The sequence below is a fragment of the Mauremys reevesii genome, linkage group 12 (genome assembly GCF_016161935.1).
Source record: "Mauremys reevesii isolate NIE-2019 linkage group 12, ASM1616193v1, whole genome shotgun sequence".
NCBI classification, from domain to species: Eukaryota; Metazoa; Chordata; order Testudines; family Geoemydidae; genus Mauremys; species Mauremys reevesii.
This window is the reverse complement of record NC_052634.1, coordinates 49,994,335-50,020,680: the sequence shown is the minus strand read 5'-3', so window position 1 is coordinate 50,020,680 and position 26,346 is coordinate 49,994,335. Positions and strand designations below refer to the sequence as shown.

General features: G+C 51.7%; 5 non-coding genes and 1 pseudogene across 5 annotated transcripts; all 6 read right to left on the bottom strand.

Annotated features, from left to right (window-relative positions):
- Positions 1-3,151: 3,151 nt before the first annotated feature.
- LOC120376575 lies at positions 3,152-3,369 on the bottom strand. The gene has a single exon (XR_005587433.1). It is a non-coding gene; the product is annotated as a small nucleolar RNA U3 (small nucleolar RNA).
- Positions 3,370-6,966: 3,597 nt separating this feature from the next.
- LOC120375928 lies at positions 6,967-7,174 on the bottom strand. Its single transcript, XR_005586862.1, has one exon. It is a non-coding gene; the product is annotated as a small nucleolar RNA U3 (small nucleolar RNA).
- A 2,668-nt stretch (positions 7,175-9,842) lies between these two features.
- On the bottom strand, positions 9,843-10,034 carry LOC120376607 (annotated as a pseudogene).
- A 5,219-nt stretch (positions 10,035-15,253) lies between these two features.
- On the bottom strand, positions 15,254-15,326 carry TRNAR-CCG. The gene has a single exon. It is a non-coding gene; the product is annotated as a tRNA-Arg (tRNA).
- A 4,693-nt stretch (positions 15,327-20,019) lies between these two features.
- On the bottom strand, positions 20,020-20,101 carry TRNAS-UGA. The gene has a single exon. It is a non-coding gene; the product is annotated as a tRNA-Ser (tRNA).
- Positions 20,102-23,861: 3,760 nt separating this feature from the next.
- TRNAF-GAA lies at positions 23,862-23,934 on the bottom strand. The gene has a single exon. It is a non-coding gene; the product is annotated as a tRNA-Phe (tRNA).
- Between the last annotated feature and the right edge of the window lie 2,412 nt (positions 23,935-26,346).

Sequence of the window (26,346 nt, the reverse complement as noted above, 5' to 3'; positions counted from 1 at the left end):
GGAGATACTGAAGCTGATCTCTGTATGGGGAGATGAATCTGTTCTATCAGAACTCCGTTACAAAAGACAAAATGCCAAAGCATTTGAAAAAATCTCCAAGGCCATGATAGACAGAAGCCACAACAGGGACTCAACACAGTGCTGAAACTTAAGGAGCTGAGACAAGCGTACCAGAAAGCCAAAGAATGAAATGTATGCTCATGGAGGGAGGGGCGACTGATGTCTGTAGCTGTCCCACACTTCCCGCACTCTCCGAAAACCATTTGAATTCTTGGCTGAGTTCCCAAAGCCTGAAGGGTCAAAAATATTGTCGCGGGTGGTTCTGGGTATATGTCGCCCCCCCCCCCCCACCCAAAAGCAAATGGAAAAAAATTGTTTCTCACCTTTTTTCAATGTCAACGTATGTCTACTGGACGCTGCTGGCAGACGCGGTGCAGCAGCATCCCCTTCCCTTCTGGACGGCAGACGGTACAGTAGGACTGGTATCTGTCATCGTCGTCCCGTGAGTGCTCCTGGCTGGCCTCGGTGAGGTCGGCCGGGGGTGCCTGGGCAAAAATGGGAATGACTCCCAGGTCATTCTCTTCTTTAAGCTTTGTCTCCTGGAGATTCAGTCCTGCCTGGAATATCATAGTAGCTGGAGACTGCCCTCCCTTCCCCCCTTTGAGCTCTACTTGCAGAGGCAATAAAGTCAGTGTTGTTTCAAATTCATGCATTCTTTATTACTTCATCACACAAATGGGGGATAACGGTGTGACGTTATTGATATAAATGGGGACCATATAGAACATGGGTTGCAACCAAGGTCCTGTAGTGGCACCAAATCCTAAGTAAAGGGGGTCATATAAGGTGTCTAAGACCAGGTTCTGGGTTGCTGGTTATGATTATGCTGTCTGTATGTCTGTGTATCATTTTGTAGTTGAAGTTATAAGTATTGGCTCTGTAATGTCTATATTTTGTTTTATGCTCTGCCTCTGGGAAGTGTCCCAGACAAGCTGATGTCAGCCCTGCATAGCTGGCTTGATGGCCCATTAAGGGCCATCGGCTACACAATGAACCCATGGAGAGAAGGCAGACACGCCTTGTGACTCAGCAAAGTATGCAGGGACTGGCCCATGTGACTCCAGGCTCCATTTTGCTGTAAATTTCCACAGTGAAGACAAAGGGATTCTTACACCTGGAAAAGTCTATATAAGGCTAATGCCTCATCTCCATCTTGTCTTCAATCCTGCTTCTAACCTCTGGAAGGACTTTGCTACAAACTGAAGCTCTGCACGAAGGACTGTTGACCCATCCCAGCAGGGGATGTTCCAGAGACTTGATTTGAACCTGCAGTTTACTCCAGCATTGCTGCAAGCCTGAACTAAGAACTTTGCCATTACTGTATGTGATTGATTCCATTTAACCAATTCTACCTCTCTTCTCTACCTTTTTCCCTTTGTAAATAAACCTTTAGATTCTAGATTCTAAAGGATTGGCAACAGCGTGATTTGTGGGTAAGATCTGATGTGTATATTGACCTGGGTCTGGGGCTTGGTCTTTTGGGATCGAGAGAACCTTTTTCTTTTATTGGGGTGTTGGTTTTCATAACCATTCATCCCCAGGACGAGTGCACTGGTGGTGATGCTGGGAGACTGGAGTGTCTAAGGAAATTGCTTGTGTGACTTGTGGTTAGCCAGTGGGGTAAGACCAAAGTCCTTTTTGTCTGGCTGGTTTGGTTTGCCTTAGAGGTGGAAAAACCCCAGCCTAGGGCTGTAACTGCCCTGTTTAAGCAATTGGTCCTGATTTGGCACTCTCAGTTGGGTCCCGCCAGAACCGCTCCGTCACAAACGGTAGACCAGGAGAGGTGGGAGAGAAGAGAAGCAATGGGTGGGGTTGTTGCAGGGGCACCCCCTAGAATGGCATGCAGCTCATCATTTCTGCTGGATGTCTGGGGCTCTGACCTGGAGCCACCATTTACCTGTCTGGGTCTTTAATTGGCTTTCCTGATAGTCTAGACAGGACTGACTTTCCATTAGACAAAACTTAAAGAAGGGAATGACCTGGGGAGTCATTCCCATTTTTGTCCATGCACCCCCAGCTGATCTCACTGAGGCTGGCCAAGAGCACCCATGACAGCAGCTGATAGTACAGTATAACTTGTAACTGTCATTGTCAATTTGCAAAGCAGCAGACAGTACACTGTGGCTGGCAACTATCTTTGCTAATTTGCAAAAGGCAAGGGGATACTACTGTGTAGCACTGCAGTACCATGTCTGTCAGCACCATCCAGTAGACATACAGTGACGGTGAAAAAAGGCTGAACGGGCTCCATGATTGCCGTGCTATGGCGTCTGCCCAGGCAATCCAGGGAAAAGGGCGCAAAATGATTGTCTGCCGTTGATTTCACGGAGGGAGGATTGACTGACGACATTTACTCAGAATCACCCACGACACTGTTTTTGCCCCATCATGCACTGGTATCTCAACCCAGAATTCCAATGGGCAGGGGAGACTGCAGGAATTATGGGATAGCTACCCACAGTGCAATGCTCCGGAAATTGATACTAGCCTCGGTACATGGACGCACACTGCCAAATTAATGTGTTTAGTGTGGCCACGTTCACTTGACTTTATATAATCTGTTTCCAAAAACCGGTTTCTGTAAAATCGGAATAATCCCATAGTGTAGACATACCCTGAGACAGCTTTAGAACCCTCTACCCACTATACGGCCAAGAGACAGCTACTCTCAGATCCTGTGTGGATTGTCTGATGGGCTTGGGGCCAAGAGCAAACTGCATACCCCCTGCCAGAGCAGGAGAAGTAAAAAATAGGGGCTTCCTGAAAAATGGGAAGGGAAGAAGAGAGAAGCGGAGAAGCAAGTGGAAAAGGAAGAGAACGTGCAGACACAGGACCCTACCTAAATTCTTAAATAGATTACAAGAAAAAAAGAGAGAGAGCAGCATAAAGAAATTTAAAAAAAACTTTCAGTAAGTACTGAATTAGAAACCTTTAAAATACCATTTTCACACTACCTTTACTTTTTTTCCAAATTCTACCAAATCAAATTAAGACTTGCTACTAAACAGAACTGCACAAAAGCTTTAAATAAATTCAGATAACAGAAAAAAAACCCAAAACATTTATTTTTAAACTTGTTTTATAAGGACTAACCACTCAGTCTGTGTTTTTTTTCCTCTCAATTTCCCAAAAGGAACACAAGAACACTCATCAATAGCAGATAGCAGATGCATTAAAGCACCACTATCCACTCACTTCATGCTCAGAAGAGAACACTTTAACTCCTCATCGTGGTTAGCAAGGTCAGACACTTTCAACCATACTTCTCTAGTTACAAACTATAGAAATGATCCCTGAAAGTACAGTCTTAACAAACCTGTGCTCGGCTACACACCCAGGCTAATGTGCGCAAGCTTTCTTCCCACGGTGAATGTTTTCATACAACAGGTTTCACCCCCAGAGAATTAAAGACCAAAAATCTAAAACCAGGTTCCCATTTCATTAAGCACAATTGAGACAGCTTTAGAACACTGTCCATTAGAAGATGTTTATGTCGCTATTTACAGACACACACCTCCTGATTAGCATGTGGAGCTCCTAGCAACTAATCAAACCCTCTTGCTTTGGGATACCTCTCACAGGCTCCTCCGTACCACATGACCGCCTGTCAGGCACAGACAATGCGGACAGGTCAGCCCTTTCTAGCATGCTCCGCAGCTGTTTCTCTCTGGCTTGCTCTCAAATTCATCTGCACTAGAAGTTTTTGCAGGGTTCTATGTTACCGGTGGTACCTGCACTAAATCAGTGGCTCTCAACCTTTCGAGACACCTGTACCCCTTTCAGGAGTCTGATTTCTCTTGCATACCCCCAAGTTTTACCTCACTTAAAAACTACTGGCTTACATAATCAGATGCAATATTTATAAAAATAAATCACTTGAATATAAGTATTGTACTTACATTTCAGTGTATATTATAGAGAACAGTAGAAACAAATCAATGTATGAATTTTAATTTGTTATGAATTTGCTAGTGCTTTCTATGTAGCCTGTTGTAAAACTAGGCAAATATCTAGATGAGTTGATGTACCCCCTGGAAAACCATTGGATACCCCTGTTTGAGAACCACAGCACTAAATCACCCTTACTTTTAGAACTGGTGCCGCTTGAACCAAGGCATTGTGAACCATTTCAGTGCTAGTAGACAGTGGCAACACAGCTGCACTAGGTCTGTTGTTTCTCCCTGCACAATTCCCACTTGGAAAGAAGATATCTTCTGGTCTGACCCTATTTACTATTGTGAGCTGCATAGGCAACTTTCTCTGTGTTACGTGAGCAGAATCCACACACTATATTCTACCTGTATGGCCCTGAGGATGCCACATCGGCCGCAGCTGTTGATTGGGCCACAGGTTGAGAATCACTAGTCTATAATTTTGCAAAGTCCATTGCCACAGGCTTTTCCCCCCTGTCTGCTGTGAGACAAGAGCACATGAAATTCATAGCAATATAAATATGAGTGAAACCCCCCAAATATATTTACATAAAAACTAGACAGTCTCATTTTAAAACAAAGAAAAACACAGGCCACACAGGGAGTGGGGCAAGAGTCTCCAATGATTTATACCCTCTCCTACCCGCCATTCAGCATAAGAATTAACCTGCATGGATCATGACTATTTACATAGAGCATCTTTCTCCTACAAAGCAGAATAAGACAAAAGGTTGAGGCTGTTCCCCTTCACATTTGAGGGGGAGGAGAGAGGAGTAGAAGGATTTAGATGCTTAATCCACTTCAGATTATGAAAGAAACCAGACTATTAGGTTAGGTTCCAGGGAATTTTTTTTCACCAGACAAAAGAGTATAAGTTTTAAACAAACAATTTAATACTGATACACAGTGATGATGATTGTGAAGCTTGGTTGAGGTAGAGGAGTCAGAAGGTGGGATATTTCCCTTGCTGCTAAATGATGAACTAGCAATTGGCTGAGCCCTCAAGGGTTAACTCTCTCACTCTGCAAGGCAGCAGGAATGGAGGGAGATATGCACATTTCCCTTAAGTACACTGCCTTGTTAATTAGATCAGCTTGCTGAGACCCCAGCTGCTGCAAGCTGTCTCCCTCCTGAGCCCTGCTCTATGGAAGATGGGGTAAGTGGGGTACAGGAGCAGGAGGTAGGGGGCACCCTGACATTAGCCCCCCCTCTTCCTTCCCTCCCCCCGGCACAGCAAACAGGAGTCTGGGGGAGCAGCTCCAAGGCAGAGGGCAGGAGCAGCACATGGCAGTGGGGGGAGGGGCACAGCTGAACTGGAGACAGCTGCAGCACAGGGAAGTTAAGGGAGTGGGGAGCTGATAGGGGGCTGCCGGTCCATCCTGGTCCCAAGCCCCCCTCAGCTAGCTGCAACGGGCTGCTCTTCCTGCAAGCAGTAGACAAAGCAGGCAGCTGCCAAACAACATTAGAAGTGTTAGGCCTAAATAAAAATGTAGCACAAAGCCAGTTATGCCAACCTGACTGAAGTCAGGCTAACAGAGGTTTCTGGGTAATCCCAAAGTGAAAAAGTACTAAAAAGCAGCATTGTTTTACAGAGCCCTGGAAAACGTGAGATAAGCCTAAAATAAGCCAGGGATTGCATTCCTGGCATACCATTAGCTGTGCTAAGGACAGTGTTTGAAGAACTAATAAAAAACTCTAGCATCCCACGGTTCAAATTCTAACTCTTTGGTTAAGTTATAGGTTTGTTTAAAACTCCCCTGTATTTCTAACTTTTGGGTGTTGTTAAAATATAATTAATAATCTAAAGTTGTAAACATAAAGTCTAGGCATGTGTGTATATTAAAAGTGTCTAGTTTTAAGTTGTTAAACAAAGGGGGGTGGGTTTTGCTCAAGTAAGTAATGTATAATGTAATAAAACTGTCTATATAGGCTAATACTAAGCTGTAAAGTGCTGGCTGGTTCTCACTAAAAACAAGCTGCCCTTTATTGATGCGTGCACTTGTCAATAAATGGCTTTTAATCGGACCTTGCTGGTGTTGCCTGTCTCTCTGGAATCAGACAACGAATTTCGCTGTTGGGGTTAAAGTCCCCAACAGAAGGGAGCATTACACAACTTTAAATAAACATTTTCCCTAATTGATCAGCAACATAACGAAACGTTAACCAGGCCGACTTTGAGTGAGGAGTTACTGTAGGAGGGTTTAGGTCAGCTCAGCTACGTCTCTCTGGGGTGTGGATTTTTAATTTACCTCAGACAGAAAAAAAGAGAGTAACAGAAAAGAGAAGAAATAAGATGGGAAGGAAAACACCCAGTGGGGCATGGGAGATGTTGACATATGCAAATCCCTCATGTAAACCCCTCCCCCCCATGCCCTTCATTGTCTCCTCTACCCATTCCAGGGTTCCCCAGTCTTTCTCCATGGCAGGGGGTTCTGTGTGTTTGATTCCACCCATAGCAAGGTCCCCCATTCTCCCCAATGGCAGGGGCTCTGTGTGAGCCGCTTTTCTCCCCATTCCACCCTCTACCCACTATACGGCCAGCAGACAGCAACTCTCAGATCCTGTGTGGATTGTCTGATGGGCTTGGGGCCAAGAGAAAACTGCATATCCCCTGCCAGAGCAGTAGGAGTAAAAATAGGGGCTTCCAGAAAAATGGGAAGGGAAGAAAAGAAAAGCAGAGAAGAAAGTGGAAAAGGAAGAGAACGTGCAGACACAGGAACCCACCTAAATTCTGAAATAGATTACAAGAGAAAAAGAGATGGAACAGCACAAAGGAATTTTAAAAAATTTTCAGTAAGTACCGAACTAGAAACCTTTAAAACACCATGTTCACACTAAATTTACTTCTTTTCCAAATCCTACCAAAACAAATTAAGTTTTGTCATTTAACAGACTTATCAGCAAAAACTATAAATAGATTAATGTAACAAATACCAAAACATATTTTTAAGCTTGCTTGGTAAGTTCCACTCACTCAGTCCCCGTTTTCTCCCTCACGGCTCGCGAAAAAAAGCGGGAATGTTTATCAATAGTAAACAGCAGCTACATTAAAACAACACACGCTGCTCGTTTCGCGCTTAGAAGAAACATGGTAATTCCTCTTCTGCTTAGCGAAATCAGACGCGTTCAACCATCATTTCCTACTTACAAACTATAGAAATGATCCCTAAAATTACAGTTTCAAAGCCCCCCGGCTACAAACCCAGGCTAATACGCACACGCTTTACCCCACGGTGAGTCTTTTCATACACCGGGTTTCACCCCCAGCGAACTAAAGGACACTAATCTAAAGCCAGGTCCCCATGCCATGAAGCACACTCGAGGCAGCTTTAGCCCACTGGCCATTAGAAGAGGTTTATGTCGCTATTTACAGAAACACGCCTCCTGATTAGCATGCGGAGCTCCTACCGACCAATCAAACCCTCCTGCTGTTACTGCCCGAACCGGCCCCGCCTCTCACCGGCTCTGCTCTGCCACGTGCCGGCGCCGCGCCCGTTTCCCCGCAGGCGGAGCCCGGCCCGGCGCAGCTCTGCCCGCCCGGGGCTGCAGCTGGTTCCCTCCGGTTCCCGGCACTAGAGACTCCGCGTGTCACGTGACCGGGGGCAGGCGCCGCCTCTGGCTGCTCCGAGACTGGAGCATGGGGGGGGGGGAACCAGATGGGTCATTAGTGCCCAGCAGCAGCAGCCCCCGCCCCCTTCCCTCCTCGCGCTCCCCCAGCGCCTCCCGCCCGCTGACAGGGGGGGAGGGAGAGGAGTTGAATGCGGGAGTGGGGCCTTGGGGAAAGGGGGGGGCAGGGCCTGGGAGGAGCCCGAGGGGGGCAGCCCCCCAGCATAGTGGAAACTCGGCGCCCCTACATCGTACTAGTGCAACCGCAACCATTTACATGCTGCAAAGCGGAGGCCGAGCAGCGGGATTTGGTTCAATTGCTGCTCTCAGCACAATTCCCCAGCGCCCTGCACGGTGTATCCAGGAGACAGCAAGTCTCGAGTTTTGCAAGTCTATCGCCACGATTTCCCCCCTTGAAACAGCAGCACCCATAATTCATAGCGATCTAAATATCCATAACTGTTAGTGAGCCCAGCCAACTAGTCTGGAATGGAAGCTAGAGAGAGCTGGCATCGGAGTCAGGTGCTGGACACGTTCGTCTCCCTGGAGCGTGTTCGGTAACCATCTGTAGAGGTGTAACAGGCATTTAACTACAGTCTCTTTCTCCTGAAAAGCGGGAAAAGGCAAAGGCTTAAAGCTGCCTGTAGGAGAATTTTCAAAGCCATACAACTGATCTGGGCACTCAATTCCCACTGATTTCTGAACTGGTTTTCAAAATCCCACATCTCAAACAAATAAAAAAAGGCTGATGAACAAACCCCTCACAACAACGCCTAGGAAAACTAAGTATTCTATAGATTGAGAAACAAAACCAGCTGTTATAAACTTCCCAAAGCATAATTTAAAAAGTTATATTTCAAAGCTTTTTCATTCATTCATTTAATACAAACCCCGCCCCAGTCTACGCTGTCTCCCTCCTGCTTCTCCAGCGGGAAGAAGCAGCGGGCATCAGCGCCAGACAGCAGCTGCATTCAAGCAATCCCGCCTATTCGGTGCCGGATTGGAAGAAAACATGGTAAAAATCGTCCTCCAACAATCCCTTTGGAAAGCACGTCTCTAGCTAAGCGCCGGCCATTTCTCCTGCAAAGACACCCTCCCTACTGCCAATCCCCGGCTACCCTGATTAACGTCGTAATGACTCGTTTTTAAAAACAAGGGGTCACGAAAGAAAATGGATCGGACCTTTTGCAAACAGCCTTTTTGTCAGCAGATGGCCACGTTCTTCACAGCAGTGGGGGGAGCACACTTTGTAGTTTGTACAGGTCGAGTTTATTGCCCACCCCCGAGGCTCCCAGCACCCCTCAATTCCCTCCCGCAAGCTCCCTATGTGCCCTCTCCCATCCCACTCTTTTTAGGGACTCCCTGAAATTCCCCCAATCTCAGACCTTACCAGAGAATCTCCTCACCCTTATTCTCCCCATACCAAGTTCCCCACACTTCTTCCCACACCAATGGCTCTGTTCTCACCCCCATTCCCACTTCCCCATGGCAGGGACTCTGTGTTCCCTCTATTCCCCCATGCCGGGGTACTTTGTGTACCCTCCCTTCCCCCCATGCCAGGTTCTTCCAATCTCCATAGGACTAGGGGTTCTGTGTACCTCCACTTAACCCCTCGCTTCATTTCAGGGCCCCCATTCTCTCCACCACTGTAGGGATTGTGTGCACCCCTATTTGCCTCTTCTCCCCCAGTCCTCTCTCCTTCCCAAGTCAAGCTCTCCCAGTCCCCTTACCTGCCAGGGGTTCTGTGGGTCCCATTTTCTCCTCCCCCACTTCCGCCTTACGGCCTGTACTAAGGGCTCAGAGAGGCTCCGAGAAAGTTGCATACCAACGAACTGGCAGAGCATTAGGGGTAGAAATAGGGGCTACTCGAAACGAGGGAGAGGGTGGAGAAAAGAAGAAAATGTGGAGAGAACTTGCAGAATTAATATCCATGAGCCTGTAACTTTAAACTAGAACGAGGGAGGACAAAAGAGAGGGATACTGCATAAAAAGGTGGACTTAGAAGTTCAAGCAATTAGAGGTTCAACTAAGCAACTGTTTACATAAAAACTGTTGTATTTTACACTGCATTTTCTTCTCTCATGCTATTACAAAACTCGCTGAAAAACACCCACATCCTCCCACAATACAGAAGCAATAATATTAGTTACAATCACTACATCCCTTCTCTAAATATACACATCAGAAACAAAAGTTAAACACCAACTTCAAAAAAATGTTTTTTAATGTAGTTTATACAGACTAACCACTCAGTCTGTGTTCTTTCCCTTCTACAACCCCCAGAGGGAAGAAAGAAAAATCATCAATAACAGACAACAACTGCATCAAAGCACTACTGCTTACTCACTTTACAATCAGGAAAGAGCACTTTAACTCATCTTTGCAGTTAGGGAGACCAATCACTTTGTGTTAAAACAACCTCCCACGGCTAGTCTAACGTCTAAAGCGCCTATATTTAGTGGTTACAGTGTGTAATTTAATACATCAAATCTCACTATGATCACAGAGACAGCGAGACTGACAAACAGCACACTGTATGCATGTCTCATTGTTGCACCTAACGTATGAAGAAACTTTTTAAATGCCCAAGTTAGCTTCTGTTACAAATAAACGTCTTCCCGAATTTCACCAGTCACTTCCTCTAACTAACAGAGGAACGCCCCTTCAGCCAATCAGATATTTCTTCCATAGCTCATACTCATAGAGGCAGGACTAACAAACTGGAACTGGCTACATAGGAATGATGCATCAGAACAGTTATGCACAAGCAGGAGGCATTGCAAGAGCTGAAGGTGCTGACGTGCTTCAGAAGAGATGTACACAGTAAGCAATCCGCTCTTAAAGCAATGACGTCTGTTCCCCAGAGATCCCCATTAGGCCTGCTCTACACTATGCGTTTATACCAAATTTAGCAGTGTTAAACCGAATTAACCCTGCACCCTTCCACACACCGAAGCTCTTTACCCCCAGTCGGGGCTATTGCAGATTATGTATTCCTTACGCCACCCGATCTTAAACCGGCTGCCCAGCTCCCAATGGGGTCCAAACCCCAAATAGATCCCTTTTACCCTCTATAAGCTGTAAAATCCTGTTACAGGGCAGCTGCCTTGCAGCCTGCACAGCTGCCTGCCAGTGCGAGAGCTTGTAAGGCACTAATCCGGACAGTGGCAGCTGGGTAGCAAGCAAGTTAAAAGCCAGCAGAGTGGCGCAGCAGGAGCGTGCTGGGCCCATAACCCAGAAGTTGATGGCTCAAAACCATCCTCTGCTATGCATGGGCTTGTTTCTTTTCCCTCTGGGCCTTCAAGTGAGGCGATGACCAGCAGAGCACCAAGAGCCTGGGCCATGAGGTGGCTGAGGCAGTGGCCTGCCAGGGAGCTCCCCGGCACCTCTGGCTGCCTGGGCTGAAGGCAAGAGGCAGGCCTGGGCGTGGCCAGGGCCTCCTGTCCCGGAATGAGGCTGCAGTGCTTCCTGGTCCCCTTTTCCCACCCACACCAGCAGGCGGTTGCTGGTGTAGGAGGCTCTCGGGATGCCAGGCAGCGCTGTGTGTGTGGCTGTCAGGGGAAAGAGCCGAGGCTCCCAACTGCGCGCCATCAGCCGGGACGGGCCAGGCTGCGGACGTGACTCAGGCTTGGGCCGCATGGCCGTGCTTTCCTGACGAGGCATGAGGCAGGCCAAGAGCTTTGCACAGCATACAGGGAAGTGGGAGGGAGGCGTCTTTGAGCCGGCCTGTCTCCTCCGCTTCTCCCTTGCCACTTGGGCGGAGGCGGGAAGGGAGCGAAATGATCCCGGCTGAAAGTTTCTGTGCTCGGCCTTGAGAATTAAGCCTGAGTCTCTGGCGTGGCTGCTGGGAGATGGGTTTCTGAATGGCATCCAGCCTGCTCTTCGGACCACCAGCTGAAAGCACTGAGGCCAAGAGGCAGCAAAACAGGACTTTTGAGGCTCCCCATAGGCATCAGGGAAGCAAGACAGGCTTATCATAGTCCCTGGGTGGGCTCGAACCACCAGCCTTTCAATTAACAGCCGAACGCACTGACCCATTGCACCACGAAGACATAGACAGGCAAAACTGTATTGAGCACAAAAGTCAGGAATCAGCTCAGGGTACGGTATAGCACATGCATTCAGCGGTTAGACAAGCAACAGCAAGGAACTGGACTGGTATGGAGCAAAAGTTCTGTGGGAAGGAACCGAAAAGAGCAGTGGGGCTGCGGTATAGCGCTTGCATACACTTTCTTTGGCCTGTTTTCCTATAAGAGTTAGCAGTGAGAGATTGCTAGTCGCAGGTCAGTGGGTGGGTTTGTGCAAACTAGGAGTGTAGAGAAACCAGCAAGAGGAAGGAGGCTGAAAGACTTCTCTGGCTTTGAACAGAATTGTGCCTTAATAGTTCTTGCTTTGAAGTTCTCCATTGGCGTCATTTCTGTGAAGTGATCCTCACTTAGAGTTACCTAGTTCTCAAAGTCATGTGAATGGTGTTTGGTGCGTGTCCGGGAGCTCGTCATGGCAAGGTAAAAAGTGGTGGGGGCAGAGGTGCTGTGTAACATCCAAGGGTGTCAGCATTGATGCTTGGCTCTTTAGAGCTCAGATCAAAGGATATATTCCCACTGACTTAGGGGTATTGGTCCATTGGGCTTTGATTTATTGTGTCTTGTTTAGCTATAATAAATCAATACCCAAATATGTTTCAGTTGATCCTTGATCAAAGGGTATATTCACACTATCCCCTGGGTTGGTGGGTGACAATTGATTGCTTGGGCTTGGGTTTGTTGTGTTTTGTCTGGATGTAATAAATCAATCCCCAAATGTGCTTTTGTTGACTCTGAAACTTTACTAGGGTAAGAGGTGGAAGTGGAGTGGATGGGGGAGCCACAGCTGTCAATCCTGTGCTGTGACAACAGGAGATAATCCAAAATAAGATATATCAACTTCAGCTACACTGTTCCTGTAGCTGAAGTTGTGTATTTTACATTGACACCCCCCTGCCCCAGTGTAGACCAGTCCAAAGTGTAAGTAGTCTCTTAGCCTATCCAAGGCTGTGATCAAGTGTCTTGGGGTCTATCTACACTATGAAATTAGGTCACATTTATAGAAGTTAGTTTTTTAGAAATTGTTTTTATACAGTTGATTGTTTGTGTCCCAACACAAAGGACTCTAAGTGCATTAAGTCAGTGGACTGCGTCCACAGTACCGAGGCGAGCGTCGACTTCCGGAGCGTTGCAATTTGGGTAGGTGTGGGTAGCTACCCCACAGTTCCTGCAGTCTCCGCCATTGGGATTCTGGGTTGAGATCCCAATGCCTGATGGGGCAAAAACAGTGTCGTGGGTGATTCTGGGTACATGTCATCAGATCCCCCTCTCTCTCCCTCCCTCCATGAAAGCAACAGCAGACAATCATTTCACACCTTTTTTCCTGGGTTACCTGAGCAGACGCCATACCCCGGCAAGCATGGAGCCCGCTCAGCTCACCATCAACGTACGTCTCCTGGATTCTGGCAGACATGGGACTGCATTGCTACACCGCAGCAGCTCATTGCCTTTTGGCAGCAGAAGGTGTGTGTTATGATTAGTAGCCATAATCATCCTAGGTGCTCTTTTTGCTGATCTCAGTGAAATCAGTTGGGGCACCTGGGCAGACAAAGGAGTGACTCAGCCAGGTCATTCCCATCTTCTGCCAAGCACCTAGGAGATGATGATGACTAACAGTTATACTGCACCATTTGCTACCAGCCTAAGATGTAAAAGCTAGATGGATCAAAACAAGAAATTGACCTGATTTGTTTTGTGAAATCAATGGCCTGCTAAGCCCAGGGTTTTGAGTTCAATCCTTGAGGGGGCCATTCTGTATGACAGTTGTTTGTGTTTCTCCTTGATACAAAGCCACCCCTTTTGTTGATTTTAATTCCCTGTAAGCTATGTTGTCAGTCGCCCCTTCCTCCATCAGAGCAACAGCAGACAATTGTTTCACACCTTTTCTCAGTGCAGAACCAGAAGCTGCAAAAGCAAAACCAGGCAAGGAGGCAACAGCAGTGCGGTGACGAGAGTGATGAGGACATAGACATGGTCATAGACTTCTCACAAAGTACGGGCCGGGCAATGTGCACATCATGCTGATATGCTCCTCATGAGCTCTGCAGGGTCACCTGTGCTGATCAGCTCGCCACGCTGGCCAAACAGGAAATGAAATTAAAAAGTTTGCGACCCTTTTCCTGTCTACCTGGCCAGTGCATCTGAGTTGAGAATGCTGTCCAGAGCGGTCACAATGGAGCACTCTGGGATAGCTCCCGGAGGCCAAGACCATTGAATTGTGTCCACACTACCCTAAATTTGACCCAGCAAGGCCGATTTCAGTGCTAATCCCCTCGTCGGAGGTGGAGTAAAGAAATCGATTTAAAGAGCCCTTTAATTTGAAAAAAAGGGCTTTGTCGTGTGGATGGGTCCAGGGTTAAATCGAGGTAACGCTGCTGAATTCAACCTAAAGTCATAGTGTAGACCAGGCCTCTGAGAGATTTTATAGCTACTGGCTGGCTGGGTGTCCAAAACAGGGAGCAACCCTCCCCCCCGCTTCCATTGATCACACTTGGTAACTACTAAGCAGAAGCACAGAATCATAGATTGATTTGCTGAGTCTCCTGCAGGCTTCCTAACAGCACAGCAGGGCTGCTCTTGGTTCTGCACAATGTTGTTTCGTTTAGCAGTGACTGTGAAGGCACTTCCAGCTATTTGGCCGTGGGAACTCTGGTATTAAGTGGACACCCTGTGTATGGCTGTATTGCTTGTAGATTTATATATTCTGTAGTGATGTTACCAAATGGAGTATTTTGTAGCTGTCTGCTATAATTTCTTTAACTTGTATGAAATATGAATATGCTCCCTCAGACTTAACTACCTGCCTTTCACACACTCCCTGCCCCTCGCTCTCTGGGGTGGGAACAAGCCACCAGCATGTGTGTCCATTGGATTTTTTTTTATTTAATTACTTCTCATTGTTAAATTATTTATGAGTGTTTTTTAAATTTCATTGCAGTGCGTTTTCTTCCTGCCACTGTCACCTGGCAGCTCAGGGATGTGAGATTCTCCTCCATTGCGTTTCTGCCTATGGACAAAGAAGAGAGATCACACCTCAGTACTTTTGGAAATAAAAGCAACCTGGAAACAAACCAGCTGTCTCCTCAGTGTGCAGTTTGTGTCTCTTTTGCTGTAGTTGATGTGTGTGCAGCATGTGTGGTGCACAGGGGCACTGTGTGCTCACATGGGAATTCACCACCCTTGGTGCAGGATTTGACTTGTTCCTGGAGTGAATGTAGCACTGTGGAGTGTCAGGCACAGGCTGCATGACCCCTCCCATTTATCCTTGGTGCAGATACAGCCCAGGCAGCGCTAGTGCAACCTCCCCTCCTGCTGCCCTCCACCATCATCTGCACAGCCCACCTGTCAGGGCAGGAGGGGAATGTTGCTCCATGGATCCTGGTTCTCAGATGGGGCTGCCCTGGGATGGGGGTGTGTGGTTGCATCCATTAGGTCACCAGACTGAGCCTTCTAATATCCTTGGTGATTGTTCCCAAGATCCAGGACTTTGTGCTCAAACAAAGAAACATCTCCCAGCTTCCTGGTTGAAAATAAGGCCCTTTCCTTGCAATATAGAGGAAAGAAGTAGATCTTCACCCCAGATGGGACTTGAACCCACAATCTCTGGCTTCGGAAGCCAATGCCTTATCCATTAGGCCACTGGAGCCCTGATGTACAGCTGTTGAAGAGATGGAAATTTCCTCTCATAAATGCACATTCCTCGCATTTGCTTCAACACTAAATAGCCCCTTTATGTGCCTTCGAGAAATGTCTGCATCCCCTGGCAGCGAGGCAACTGGGCAGGTGGCTGACAGAGCTGAGCACCACCTTTCTGCCAGCCATCTTTAGAGAAGAACCCCACCCTAGCGTCACCCCTCCCTCCTTCAGCACCTCCACGGCTGTGGCTCTGAGTGGCAGTAGGATGATTAGGGGGCGAATCCGGGGCTGGAAGGGGGGTAAGGTCGGCCTGTAAAGAGTAACCAGGTGGGGCAGACCCAGGGGAGGGCTGTGGGCTGCTGGTCAGTTGTTGGGATCCGAGCTCTAGATCAAAGCTGCACAGTGACCTGACACCCAGGGTTATAAGGCCGACACAGTGACCCCCTTACTGGCCTCGGTGACCCTCAAACCCTTGTTACTAAGGGCATTGAGGAGTCTCTGTCCCTTAAAGCTTCTGGGAGCTCCCCAGCAGGCTGCGGGCGTCAGCCGCCTCCTGCCTCACAGGTTAGACTCTTGGCACCGTGCCAGCCGCCCCCTCGCTTGCAGGCCCAGTGTAAGAAGCAGGAGGCCTGGTGCTGGCAGAAGAGGGTTTTGATTAATCAACCTCTGTGTGATGGGCACAGGACGCTTCCACTGTGTCCCTCTGCTGGCTTTTCTTCAGCAGCGCCTAGCGGCCCTGGCTCCAGGCTAGTGCCTGGTCAGCTCTGGCACTGGCAGGAAGCACTGCAGGGTGCTGGGCAGCGGCCCTGGCAAACCAGCTGCTGGTAGGTGTCTCTCTGGTATCATGGGTCAGTGAGTGCAGCTGTTAATGGAAAGGAGGGGGGGTTATGCTCCCCCAGGGCTGCCACTGAAGGCTCCTTGTGGGCTCCTCAAGGTCTGCTGGGAGCCGTGATGTCCCCCTTTTGCCACGTTGAAGGCTCCCTCCTGGACACAGTGGATTCACCTGCTGCCTACAAGAGTGTCGGGGCCGCGCTGCAAAAGCGCATCTCCCAGCAGCCATGCCAGAGCCTCAGGTTTAATCCTCAAGGCCGAGCGCAAAACCTTCAGCCGGGAACATTTCGCTCCCTTCCCGCCTCCGCCCAAGCGGCAAGGGAGAAGCGGAGGAGACATGCCGGCTCAAAGACGCCTCCCTCCCACTTCCCTGTAGGCTGTGCAAAGCTCTTGGCCTGCCTCATGCCTCGTCAGGAAAGCGCGGCCATGCGGCCCAAGCCTGAGTCACGTCCGCAGCCTGGCCCGCCCCGCCCCGTCTGACGGCGCGCAGAGCCACGCGAGTCAATGGCAGGTCGAGTCGGGAGCCTCGGCTCTTTCCCCTGACAGCCACACACACAGCGCTGCCTAGCGCCCCGAGAGCCTCCCTCGTGTTCTCCCGCAGCAGCCGCCTGCCGGGGTGGTGGGAAAAGGGGACCAGGAAGCACTGCAGCCTCATTCCGGGACAGGAGGCCCTCACCACCCCCAGGCCTGCCTCTTGCCTTCAGCCCAGGCAGCCAGAGGTGCCGGGGAGCTCCCTGGCAGGCCGCCGCCTCACCCAGGAAATAAGGAAAAGGCAATGAATGACTAAGTCAGGAAATAACAAGTAAATGAAGAGGTTTGTCAAATGGGTTTCTGCCCGATTTACCATTTTCTCAGCTACCGCTCAAAGTTAAAGACCTAAAGTCGACCTATCGGCATAAGTACAGATGGTTAGAATGGAATTAAAAGGAGCTGCTGTCACAACTGTTAGGTGCCTGCAAGCAGCATGCAGACCGTTTAAAAACACTGCAATTAGAGGCTCAGATGAAACGTTTGCCCTAAATCAGAAACGACAATAGGAGGACCAGCAGAACACCACTCTAGGTAAACGGCAGAGTAATGGAGGCCATTAGAGGCAAAAAGTCATTCCTCAAAATTTGTAAATCAGATCCTAGTGAGGATAATAGGAAGGTGCACAAACTCTGGCCTGTTAAGTGCCAAAGTGTAACAAGTCAGGCCAAGAAAGAATCTGAGAAGCAACATGCTAAAGACACAAAAGCTGAGCATAAATCCGGTCAGTGCGAGTCCTGGTCTGTCCCCGCAGAAAGGTGAACCCCCTCTGTGGCTGGAGTGAGCTCCTCTAAGCCGACCTCACTACAGACCTGCGCCAGGTAGTGCTCATTGTAAAAATGTTTCCTCTGATGGTTGGGAAAACGGGACCAGCGGTGCTCAGGCCGGCTGACATAATTAAAATCTGCCCCCCCCAACACCAAACATCATGCAGTCCAGAGGAAGGGAGCCTTTGATCTTCCCTCTCATGCCTTAACTGGGGACCATACACACTAATATAGCAGTAACCAGTGCCACAGAGCACAAAGCCCACCAGCAATGCCCTCCCTGGTTGGAGCTCCACCACCTTCTGTACTTGCACTGCGAATGTGAAAAACAAGACTCCAGCCCCATCGTTCTTCCCTGGCCAGGAGGCCCTTCCTCCAATCACCCTCTGCCTATTGAGCTACCCTAGAGTTGTTAATGTGCATTTCCTGAACACCCACCATGGCTAAGTCCAGCTGCTCCAAGACACTGAACATCAAGTGCCTCCTCCTGGGCCCCCAAATCCCTGCCACCTTGCACATGGCCACTTTCACAGATGCCCCTTCCCTGGTACTGCCCTCGCTCAGCTGTGCAGAGGAGTTTTCATCCCCAATCCCTGCCTGTCACTGCTCAGCAGCCCCTCTGGCACCATTCCTGAGGGTCCCCCTGCCTCGCTCTCTTCCTGCCATGTTGGGAAAGACAGCTCACATCTCTCCTTGTTAAAGGTCAGGTGGGCCAACTAGGGGCAGAAGCCCATTCTATGTTTTCCTACTGCAGAGCCCAAGATCAGAGACACGCTTTCAGTGCCACCCAGAGGGGAGGCAAGTGGGGAAGTTTGTTCCAGGCCCCACAGGGGCCCCATGAGAATACATTGCAACTTTTTTTAATGGAAGGGGCCCCCAAAATTGCTTTGTCCCACAGCAGCTCTGCTCACGTTGGGTGCAAATACCACTGGGCTGCCAGAGAACAAGCTGCCCCCCTGTACAAAGAGAATGAAAGAACCTGTCAAAGCCTGGGATTGAAGCAGGAACCTTTAGATCTTCAGTCTAACGCTCTCCCAACTAAGCTACTTTGGCAGCTGTATAGCAGTATTTTGGCCTGTTGCTTCTCTGCCTGGGAGGTTTTTGCAGCAGTTGCACACAAAAAGGACGTCATTGGGAGCGGCCCATGAAGACAAGACTCGCTTTTGCCTGCCTTGCTCAGCTTGACTTGCTGCCTCACCCCATTCCTGCCCTAGTGGCCGGGTTGACCTGGTGGTGGAAGGGGACTGGGGGCCAGTGGCGCGGGGAGGAAGTTGAGCTGGACCCTGAGCTAGACTAGACCCTGGCGGTGAGAGTCTGGCCACCACTTGCCGCCCCACCCTGTTGTCCTGGCTTCCCCCACTGGGCATCATTTCGGGAGGGAAGTGGGGCTTCTGCCTCCCCTCCCCGATTTTCACACCGCAGAGGAGTGCGAACAGGAAAACGAACGGCTGCTCCACACCCCCACCGGAGGAACCCGACGCCCTTAGCTGTGGGGAGTAAGAAGTGGCTGTTGGCTGACAGGGCCTGTCCCCGAGGAGCTGGAACAGCAGCTGCCGCCTCCCCCTCGGCTCCAGGCTGTGGGAAATGCTCATTGCCTGGCTGCATGGGCGGCTGCTGCTCCGTGCTCTGGAGAGCGTCTGTATTGCTCTGTCAACCCCCCGTCTTCACTGAGCCAGTCTGGTAAGGTCCCAAGTGCCCCCTCCGGCCTGGCAGCTGAGAGTCTGTGCAGACATCAGCCCCCCTGCCAGCCCCACAGGCAGAAGCAGCGCCAGCCCCCCCCAGCACCACAGGGGCACTCGATGCACTTCCTGTGGGGAAATAGCTCCTTGGCGTCCAGCTGCTAGAGTGAGAGCCAGGAGAGAGCAGTGTCTGGCTCACCATGGGGGAGAGAAGAGACCTGGTGAGTGCGGATCTCCCTCAGCCTCCCCCGCAAGGCTGGTCAGTTGTATTGTCACTGTGATAGTCGGTGCTTCCCTTCAGGGCCGGCCCTAGAGGGATCCAGGGTATGGGACAAATCCCCCCTTTCCTCCCCCGGCCCTGCCCCCCCCGCCACCCCTTCCCCCAAGCCCCCACCCCTGTCCCATCTCTTCCCGCCCTGCACCTTCCTGCCCCATTCCTCTCCCTCTCCCACTCTCCCTGCTCCTTCCCCTCGCCCCCCAGCGCCTCCTGCACCCCACTGAACAGCTGATCACTGGCAAGTGTGAGGAGCTTGTCAGCAAGGCCTGTAGTGGGTGGGGGGGAGCTGGCTGCCAGTGGGCACTGAGCACCTTTTTTTCTCTCTGTTGGTTCTGCAGCCCCGTAGCTCCCATGTAGTCGCTGACTTGGCTCCTTTCACACCCTAGAGAGAGGAGCAGAACCAGGGCTATGGCTGATCTATGGGGCACCAGGTGAGTGGCAGAGGCTTCAGGTGCTGAGAATTTGCCCAACCCCTCAACAACACAGTGTGAGGTGGTATCCCAGGCATCTCGATGAAAGGAGCAGAACAGAATTTACTTGGGGTGTGGAGAGAATTGAGAGTGTCTCAGGGGGTTGTACAGAGGTGTTGCCCGGGTGAGAGACTGGCTAAAACACAGGCCTTACTGAGAGCAGGGTTTGAACCTGCGTAGGGGAACCCTATTGGATTTCAACTCCAACGCCTTAACCACTCGGCCATCACAGCTGCAAACACAAAACTGCCCCAATGCCAGAGAAACTGGTAAAGAATCCCAATGCCCAGGCGTGAAGTCATCTGAACTACAGGATTCCCACCACAAACCTGGCTCCCAAAGCACAGGGGGGATTGGGGGTTTGTTCTCTTTGCTTATCCATGTGCAGTCGCACAGAGAGCGCGTTTAAAAGTCTCCCCTCCCACAGAGCGGGAAGGGGAAATGATTCTTAACTTGAAGCCTGACGTAGGGTGACCAGACATCCTGATTTTATCGGGACTGTCCCAATATTTGCTCTCCCCCCGACACACACTCTAACCACTGGCCCCCACTCCCCTCCCAGGGCTGGAGATAGAACCCAGGAATTCTGACCACCAACCCCCCTCCCCTGCTCTGACTACTAGACCCCACATGGATAGAAGAGGCAGCGAGATTTTAGGCTCGCTGCCTCTTCTATCCATGCACCCCACCTGTCTATCCCTTTGCCACCCCTGGGCAGGGAGCAGGCTGGCCGGGTGTCTTTGTGGCTGTCTGCTGGCCATGGTCCTCTCCTCCTCTGGCCCTGCCCTCATTTGCTCTGTAGCTTTTAAGCCTTCCCTTGGAGCTGTCAGCACCAGCCGCCTCTGCTCCAGGTGCCCAGAGGAGGAGAAGTGTGTTGGGCTCCAGCCTGGGACTCTGCCTCCCTCCTGCCTAGCCCTGACTATGAAGCCTGGCCCTGGCCCTCCTTCCTTTAAATGCCATGTGGGCAAGAGGTAACGTGTCGCTGCAAGTGAAATGGCCAAACTTGTGGGCCTCATGTGAAGCAGCAAGAACCCCAACCACCTGGTCAAACCACAGGCATCAGGGTAACATGTTCTAGAGCCCCAACCCATTGTGGCCATCACAACCCAAGACCTGGCTCCAGTGGGTGAGTCACCCAGCTGGAGGGGGGAGACTGGCTCTTGCACAGCTGGAGACAGGAAAGTTGAGCACTGGGAGCTCCAGGGCTTCACCACAAGGTCCCACTGAGATTTGAACTCAGATTGCAGGATTCAGAGTCCTGAGTACTGCCCTTTACACCATGGGACCAGCTCATATTGCCTTCTCTGCACATCAGTGACCCTCACGGAGCTGGCTTGTGTAAGGGACTGTTGGCCCCTTACTAAAACTTAGTGTGTGTGTGTGTGGGGTGGGCTAGTTCCCAGCACCAATAGAAGGGGGAAGGGCCAATGGGAAATCAGGACCCTGAGACTGACAGTCCCCAGGGGCAATGGGGAGAGGCCAAAGCTCCATGTTAGCCGGACTGACAGGCCAAGCAGTGTAATGAGGGAGTCACCAGGCCAGGGGGTCCCATCCTCCGTGGGAGCTGGAACTGCCTGGGCCAGAGTGGGGCAGAGCTAAGGAGAGAGCAGGAGCCCGGAGAAGAGCCGGGGAGCAGAGCTGCACCAGCCAGGGAGAACCAGAGCAGATCTGTGCTGCGAGCCGAGCCGCAGCAGCACGAGCTGTAGAAGCTGCCCAGGGAGCAGATCTGTGCTGGGAGAAGAGCTGCAGCAAGCGGAGCCAGAGGAGCAGCCCAGGGAGCTGGAGGCAGAGCCGCAGCAGCACTGGGGCTGGAGGTGGGTGCAGTGAGCAGCGTGGGAGAGCGAGGGGGACCCTGGGCAGAAGGCCCAGTGCAAGGAGATGCCACCCGTCAAGAGATCTTGCAGGCCAGACTTTTGGGGGTGGGGGAATCATATCCCCTACATGGGGGCTGACACTGGGAACAAGGGGCCTGTCACCTAGAGCACGTGGCCACTGCCAGAGCAAGTGTCCAGCCCGTGGTGTCCCTGCAGCACAGCCAGGGCCTGGGGAGGAGGCCTGGGACATGTGAGGGAGAGACTGTGACCTGCCCTGACCCTCCAGAGACGCTGGTTGTGATCTCCCTGCGCCACAGAACAGGGTGACGTGTTTTCCTTTCCCATCTTCCCTTATGTTTTACATTGATTGCTGGGTAATAAATGGTGTTCGCTTGAAGCACATGCAATGAGGAGTGGGTCAGGGAAGTGCCCAGAGTGGGGACACTGTAGCCCTGTTCAAGTGATCATGACAAGATTGGGGGTCATCAAACCCCCCAGGATTCCTGGGCCCAGCCTTGTTGGGGTTACGAGGTCTCTGCCACACAGGAGAGTAGAAAGAGCCTCCTTGGGGTCAGGCAGCCTCTGGGTAGGGGGGTGGGGACTCAGATCCTTCCACCAGCCAATTGCACCAGGGTCATGTATAAACCAGGGAAGTTCCCCACAATAGCCAGACCTGAACCCCCTGTACACTTGTGCTCTGTCCTCATTGCTTCTCTGTCTCTCTTCCCCCATCTCTGCTGCTCCCCCTCTGGGCTTTCTCAGCACCTGGCCCCACAGCCCTTCCTGGCAGCCAGAGACTGCCTGTTCTAGGCCTGCTCCTGTGGATGTGGCCTCTCTCCTGATTCCTGAGGAAAGGAACCTTTCCAGGAAATGGCCACAGCTTCTGGGAATCCGCACGTGGCTGGTGGACAGCACCAGGAATCATTTGGCTCCTGGCACACAAGGCAACTTAAAAGCTGAGCGCCCAGACAGGGGTTTGAACCCCGGACCCTCAGATTAAGAGCCTGATGTACTACCAGCTGAGCTACCTGGGCTTGTTGAACAATATCTTCACAGTTCAGCACAAGAGCGAGCAGGCAGGCAAAAGAAAGGCAAAAAAAGTTCCAGGAACCCCTCCTCTATTTCTTCACAGCCACTGCCTGTCAGCAGGATTCCTCCTCCTCCTCCCTCCTGTGCCTCAGTGCAACTGAATCTCCACACCTAGACAGCCGGTCCGTCCGCTGCACCCCAATCCCCCATGCCTGAGCCTCCCTGCCAAAACCCTTCACCTAGACCCATAGAATTAAGTCTCACGTGTCACTGGGAACTCGACTTCTTGTGCCCAGAGAGTCTCAGCCCCCCTCAGCAGATGACCTGAGAAACACAATGTCGCCTTTTCCAAAGAAGTGCTTGGAGAGGTTTTTCTCATGTTTCCATGTGGCCTAATGGATAAGGCTTCTGAGTGTGGATCAGAAAATTGAGGGTTTAAATCCTTTGGTGGTTGTGTTTCTGCAATTTTACTGTTGTGCTGAATGTCCTGCTCCTTGCAGGACTGGAACCTCTTCTTGGCTGCTCCAGCCAATGCTCCGGCTTCAGCTAGAGCCCCGGGAAGGAGTTGGGGGTTGGGCGTCACAAAGGCTGGGACATGAGCCCCAGGTGCTTCCAGTCTAGGCTTTGCCCTTCCTGACTTGCCAAAGAAAGTGGGTGTTTGGCATGGCAGGGAGCAGCCTGGCTGGGAGTTTTTGTGCCTGTCTGAAGGCCACACATAGGCATGGTCCTGCTGTCCTCTAGCCGTGACCTCAGTTGCTCTGTGGCTTTTAAGCCTTCCCTTCCCAGCTGCCTCTGCTCTAGGTGTCCAGAGGAGGAGAGGTGTTGCTGGGTCACTTTTACAGATGCCCCTTCCCTGGTACTGCCCTTGCTCAGCTGCGCAGAGGAGCTTCCATCCCCAATCCCTGCCTGTCACTGCCCAGCAGCCCTCTGGCATCATTCCTGAGGGTCACCCTGCCTTGCTCTCTTCCTGCCATGTTGGGAAAGACAGCTCCCATCTCTCCTTGTTAAAGGTCAGGTGGGCCAACTAGGGGCAGAAGCCCATTCTATGTTTTCCTACTGCAGAGCCCAAGCTCAGGGGCTCACCTTGGGTGCAGGCACTGCTGTGCTCCCACAAAACAAGCCACCACTGCACAAAAAGGATGACAGAGCCTGCCAAAGCCTGGGATTGAACCAGGGACCTTTAGATCTTCAGTCTAATGCTCTCCCAACTGAGCTACTTTGGCAGATGCATGGAAGTGTTTTGGCCTGTTGCTTCTCTGTCTGGGATGTTTTTGTCAGCAGTTGCACAGAAAAAGGACAGGAAAACGAACGGCTGCTCCACACCCCCACCGGAGGAACCCGACACCCTGAGCTGTGGGGAGTAAGAAGTGGCTGTTGGCTGACAGGGCCTGTCCCCGAGGAGCTGGAACAGCAGCTGCCGCCTCCCCCTCGGCTCCAGGCTGTGGGAAATGCTCATTGCCTGGCTGCATGGGCGGCTGCTGCTCCGTGCTCTGGAGAGCATCTGTATTGCTCTGTCAACCCCCCGTCTTCACTGAGCCAGTCTGGTAAGGTCCCAAGTGCCCCCTCCGGCCTGGCAGCTGAGAGTCTGTGCAGACATCAGCCCCCCTGCCAGCCCCACAGGCAGCAGCAGCGCCAGCCCCCCAGCACCACAGGGGCACTCGATGCACTTCCTGTGGGGAAATGGCTCCTTGGCGTCCAGCTGCTAGAGTGAGAGCCAGGAGAGAGCAGTGTCTGGCTCACCGTGGGGGAGAGAAGAGACTGGGTGAGCGTGGATCTCCCTCAATCTCCCCCGCAATGCTGGTCAGTTGTATTGTCACTGTGATAGTCAGTGCTTCCCCCATTTCCTCCCCAGGCCCTGCCCCCACGCCACCCCTTCCCCCAAGCCCCCACCCCTGTCCCATCTCTTCCCACCCTGCACCTTCCTGCCCCATTCCTCTCCATCCCCCACCTCTTTCTGTCTCTGCTCCTCCCCCTCCCCGCCCAGTGCCTCCTGCACCCCACTGAACAGCTGATCACTGGCAGGTGGGAGGCGCTGAAGGGGAAGAGGAGGAGCTTGTCAGCAAGGCCTGTAGTGGGGTCGGGGGAGCTGGCTGCCAGTGGGTGCTGAGCACCTATTTTTTCTCTGTTGGTTCTGCAGCCCCATAGCTCCCATGGAGTCGCTGACTCAGCTCCTTTCACACGCTAGAGAGAGGAGCAGAACCAGGGCTATGGCTGATCTATGGGGCACTAGGTGAGTGGCAGAGGCTTCAGGCGCTGAGAGTTTGCCTGACCCCTCAGGGACACAGTGTGAGGGGGCGTCCCAGGGATCTCTATGAATGGAGCAGAACTTGCGGTGGGGAGAGAATTGAGAGTGTCTCAGGGGGTTGTACAGAGGTATTGCCCGGGTGAGGGACTGGCTAAAACACAGGCCTTGCTGTTAGCAGGATTCAAACCTGTGCAGGTGAATCCTATTGGATTTCAACTCCAGCATCTTAACCACTCAGCCATCACAGCTGTGAGAACAAAACTGCCCCCAATGCCAGAGAAACTGGTAAAGAATCACAATGCCCAGGCGTGAAGTCATCTGAACTACAGAATTCCCACCGCAAACCTGGCTCCCAAAGCACAAGGGGGATTGGGGGTTTGTTCTCTTTGCTTAGCCGTGTGCAGTCGTACAGAGAGCGCGTTTAAAAGTCTCCCCTCCCACAGAGCGGGAAGGGGAAATGATTCTCAACTTGAAGCCTGATGTAGGGTGACCAGACGTCCCGATTTTATTGGGACTGTCCTAATATTTGCTTGTTTATCCCGCGTCCCGACCGATGTTTGGTCGGGACGCTGGACGAACAAACAATTTGGTCCTCTGCTCCGGCACACAGGCAGAGCCCGGAGGGACAGTCGCCCCTCGACTCCGCCCCCTCCTTCCCCCATTGGATCCCTCCCCAAATCCCCACCCTGGCCCTGCCCCCAGCCCCACCCCCTCACTGCCCCATCGGATCCCTCCCCAAATCCTCGCCCTGGCCCTGCCTCTTCCCCAAGCAGGTGGCATCCTCCTCCCTCCCAGGTTTGCACACGGGCCATGGCCATGGCCGGGAGCACAGCATGGAGGCTGCTCCATCCCTGGAGCCTGCGGGGCAGCGCAGTGGGGCTGGGGGCAGTGCGGAGCGGGCAGGACCCAGGTGGGTGAGGGGCGGAGACACACATGGGGCAGACACGCTCCTGCCGGGAGGGCCCGGGCCCGGCTGCCTGGTTCTCCCCTTGCCCGGGAGCTGCAGGAGGGACCTGGAGCACAGCTCGGCTGCAGAGCTCGGAGCCCAGGCTGGGCCCAGGAGCGAGGGAATGGGGGAGCTGGGGGTGTATCGGGGGTCAGAGCCGAGAGTTGGGTGGAGACGGGGCTGTGCCACTGCCGCCTGGTGGTGCGGGGGAGCCTCCGGCTTTTTTTGTTTTGGCTCCGCCCCCCACATCCCGATATTTCATCTTTGACATCTGGTCACCCCAGCCTGATGTGAATGAGGATGTCTGGACCAAGGGTCCAGGAACTGGCCTTTGCTAGTGTCATAAACAGATAGTTAAGGGTTAAGGTCTCTTTTACCTGTAAAGAGTTAACAAGCTCAGTAACCTGACGGACACCTGACCAGAGGACCAATCAAGGGACAAGA